At 42.8% G+C, this 4,233-nt stretch overlaps 2 non-coding genes across 2 annotated transcripts; both read left to right on the top strand.

Moving 5' to 3' along the window:
* The first annotated feature begins 257 nt into the window (after positions 1-257).
* Positions 258-329, top strand: trnam-cau (transfer RNA methionine (anticodon CAU)). Its single transcript has one exon. It is a non-coding gene; the product is annotated as a tRNA-Met (tRNA).
* A 1,341-nt stretch (positions 330-1,670) lies between these two features.
* trnal-aag (transfer RNA leucine (anticodon AAG)) lies at positions 1,671-1,752 on the top strand. Its single transcript has one exon. It is a non-coding gene; the product is annotated as a tRNA-Leu (tRNA).
* The last annotated feature ends 2,481 nt before the right edge of the window (positions 1,753-4,233 follow it).

The following is a 4,233-nucleotide window of genomic DNA, read 5'->3' as shown; positions in this document are numbered from 1 at the left end:
AGTGATGCAGTGGTTACCTGTAATCTCATGACAGGACAAAATGAACTATACTGTAATTGTATATACTTACAGTAGCTTGACTGATGTATTGACACTGAGGCCGACCCGCTGGTGTTAACAGGTACAAAGCCTGAAATGGTAAAAGAATTAGGAGCCAATTGAAAATTGTTTTAAGTTTGGATTTGAAGGTGTCTGTCACTGTCTGATGCGAACCAACAGATAAGGTGCAGGAGCAGGTGATGAAAGAAAACCTTCAGAGCAGAGTGGCGCAGCGGAAGCGTGCTGGGCCCATAACCCAGAGGTCGATGGATCGAAACCATCCTCTGCTAATGGCAAACTTACTGGCTGTCATTCCTTCTCCGTCATCTTGGTGCTGTAGTTGACACTGTACTCACGTAGAAAGCAGTTCATGCTCTTCGTTTTGCACTAGCCTTTTAAAGCACTTTGGTTTCAGTGAAACTCTTTCAGTTTTTTGCCTCTTTTTTCATCTAAATCTTGAAATACTGTTTTGAGTTTTCTAGAGAATTTAATAGTTGTGTCATCATAACCGTGGAGCCGTAACCTTGTCTGGTTGGGTGCTGGATTTAGGCTCTAGTCTCTCAGGAGGTGTGAGTTCAAATCCTACCACTGCCAAGTATCTGTGTTTGCCTATAGGACCGGGGCGAGTGTTCTGACTTATTGCTTTAGCCTCAATCCATGTTACTTACCTAGTAAGTGTTTTAAAAAAGTCCATGAAAAACTGATTTAAACCACCACCACCCTCAGCTTTTCATATCTGTGGTGGTGGGATGACGGAGAAGGAATGACAGCCAGCAAGTTTGCTATTAGCAGAGGATGGTTTCGATCCATCGACCTCTGGGTTATGGGCCCAGCACGCTTCCGCTGCGCCACTCTGCTCTGACGGGTTTACTTTCAACACCTGCTCCTGCAGCTTATCTGTTGGTTTGCGTCAGGCAGTGACACCAAAACGATTCAATTGTCCCGTTCAAAGGACAGACGCCTTCAAATCCAAACTTAAAACAATTTTCAATTGGCTCCAAATTCTTTTACCATTTCAGGCTTTGTACCTGTTAACACCAGCGGGTCGGCCTCAGTGTCAATACATCAGTCAAGCTACTGTAAGTATATACAATTACAGTATAGTACATGTTGTCCTGTCATGAGATTACTGGAAACCACTGCATCACTCTAACTGTCACCAGGCTGTGTGCCCCTCTCTCTCTCTCTCTCTCTCTCTCTCTCTGAGCCTGGTTCTGCCTCTTAAAACTATGTTTTTAGAATGAACTTTGTCTATGATCTGCTAATAAAGACGATGAGGAGTACTTGCATTATCAACTACATGACACTTGTTTATGTTGTCACTTCTGTGAGCAAGACAGTCAAATAGCTATAGCATCAAATCATAAATAGCAGTCCACCTCCATGTTTCGGTACGGTAGTTTTCACGCTACATGCTAATAGTCGCCCCTTTTCTTTGCTGTGACGTCTTTCAGAGCACACACACATACACACACACTGTTAACTGACCTGCCACCTGCCAAGCACAGTGCTGGTAAACCAGAAACAATGTGGCCACATCTTCGGCTGAGAGTGAGCTGCACCTGGGGATCAAGAGTGAGCGCAGCCCCGAAAGTAGTTTCAGAAACATACAGTACATGGTTGCATTATGTGGTAGTGTGGCTGAGCGGTCTAAGGCGCTGGATTAAGGCTCCAGTCTCTCAGGAGGCGTGGGTTCAAATCCCACCACTGCCAATACTTTAATTTTACAGTAATGTCAAACGAAATGGACTGTACCTCAAATCATTATGAAAGAGCAAGAGATGTGGCGCTGACCAGTCATGCAAAACAAGGAAAAATAATTAAAATGAATTATTAAAAATGAATCAACTGAGGGTGAAAGACACGTAGAATGAAAGGGATTTTGAGAGTGAGAGTTTGGACAGGAAGTTTAGTGTTGACCAGCTGTGGTTACACGTCTGTGGAGGAGAAGCAACAAGCTAGAAGTGGCAGAGGTGATGACAAGATTTTTTCACCTGAAGAGGCTCTTTACCTCAAGTTTACTTGTATTATTTGATTTACAACAACCTGTGCACCAATCTCATCTACACTTGTTTCCATTTGTGTTTGGATCTGATTCTGGCTCTGGTAGGAAGACAAATATTCTTAATCCTGCGTACAAAGCCCTAATTGCCTTGGTTGTTTGTCCAAGAAGAGAAACAGATGTACATGAGCTGACGAGCAGACCTAGCCTATTTGAATAACAAAACTAATATAATAACAAATAAATCAGAGACGTGTGAAGGGTTTGGAAGGACTGGAGCCGAGCTCATTTCTGTCTGGATTACCATGAAATCTGAATCCGAAACTACTACTATGTTACAGGATAGCTGAATTGAGCTATCATTGTGAGCAGTTCAGGGTACAGACAAATAAAATGCATTAATGAAAAAACATTTTCTTTCTTGTTTCTAACCCTTGACTCACCCAGCACACCCACCCTTCCACACACACACACACATACACACACACACACACACACACACACTCACTTCTTCCTGCCCTTATTAGCCTTGTGCCCTGGCCATAAGAACAATCACCTCACAACTTTTTAAAGGAATGATCAGCATCAGTAGAAACTTCATTCTAAGCAGAATTTCTCCCATACCGTCTCTCTGCCTCACCCCTAACCTGCCTCAGGCAAAACATTTTGCTGACCAAGACTTAGCCAGCCATCAAGAGTTACAATTTCCCCTTTATTCACTTTATGTCAAGTCTGCTCATAACGGGGGTCAATAAACGTAGACGTTCTCATTTTGGCCGAGGGAGGAGGGCTCTTTGAGTCGGGAGGAAAATCTTCAGCGTTGGGGAATGTACACTCTGGCTTTTTAAACTGATGATGCCTGCAACGGTTTTTGTGAGCACTGTAATACTGGGGGAAGTCGAAGGTCCCCCGCTGGTCAGTCTGTTGTTTGTCTACATGGCGATGTCCACTAATGTGAGTTCAGCAGAAACCTTCCATTTACCTCAGCAGTGCAGTAGAGTAACTAATAGGGTTATTTGGAGAACTCCACCTTAAATTTTTTTCAGCTCAGTCTTAATACAATACCGTCATGCCCACATGTGCAATGAAAGAGTTGTTGGTCACTGTAAAGTCCCACACTCCATACAGGCTATGAAGAGATCCCTTAGAAATGTGATTAAAAATTAATTCTTAAGTTGAGCTGAAGCTAATATGAGGCTGCAGCAGTCAGACTTGGTTAAGCCAAGTGGATGTGAACTTTTATTCCAACATTATCCCTTACTGTCACTGTCTGCAAGGAAGCAGCATCTGAGTGAACACTGCGTTGCGCTTGCATTGACTGAACTATAATATGCATTTTTACATAGATTCTGTGCCACGTCTTATCATTGGAATGGAATCATGTTTAGAAGGGATCAGATGTGTAGCGTACGTGGCCTGGCATCAGTCACAAGCCATTAAGGAAGTTCATTGTAAGGACATGCAGAGTTATGGACCCACAGTTGACACTTTGTGACTCTTCCCACCATCAAACTATCAAATTGATAGTAAACAGAGACAAAGGACCCCTCTTCCACAAACAGACCATGCTGTTAGCATGTCCGAATGACACAGAACCAGACCAAAGGTCAAAGGGTCAACTCCAGAGGATTAACCAATGGACACCAGGCAACTGGAGAATATAGGCAAAATCTCCAGTTTGTAACAATAAGACTCTGTCTAATGATATTTGATTGTTTCTTGTATAGGACAAGTAACAACAAAAGGACTGATTAACACCAAGGTGTAAACTCTTAGCTCTAAGCTGCTCACCACAAACTCATGGCTCTTAGTCATTTTTGCACTTTTCGTGTCTTTTATTTTTCTTTGCCCCAAGCTACAAGTAACATGATTTTTGTCTACATGCATGATCTTTTATTTTTATAAGCCAAGTCAAGACCAACTGAACCAAAGCAACAGAAGTGCCTCAAAGTAATTTTGTAACTTTTAATCATAATCAAGTTTTCCTTTTTGAAGATTTTGACAACGTTAGAGTCATCTGGTCAACGCCAGTCTCCTCTAAAGTTATCCAGCCAAGAGCATTAGAGTTTATTTCGCATCAACCCACAAGAGACACCAGCAGATAACATCTGCACGACCTCCTGCAGAGAAGCCGAGCAGAAATCAAGAGTGCCCGAGACAGAAAGTCTCCTGGCAAACTCCACCAGAGCTGA

The sequence above is a fragment of the Seriola lalandi genome, unplaced genomic scaffold (assembly GCF_002814215.2).
Source record: "Seriola lalandi dorsalis isolate HSWRI2012SDOR001 ecotype SW California unplaced genomic scaffold, Sedor1 jcf7180002054691, whole genome shotgun sequence".
NCBI lineage: Eukaryota > Metazoa > Chordata > Actinopteri > Carangiformes > Carangidae > Seriola > Seriola lalandi.
The sequence above is the reverse complement of the archived record's forward strand: the minus strand, read 5'-3'. Positions and strand labels throughout refer to the sequence as shown.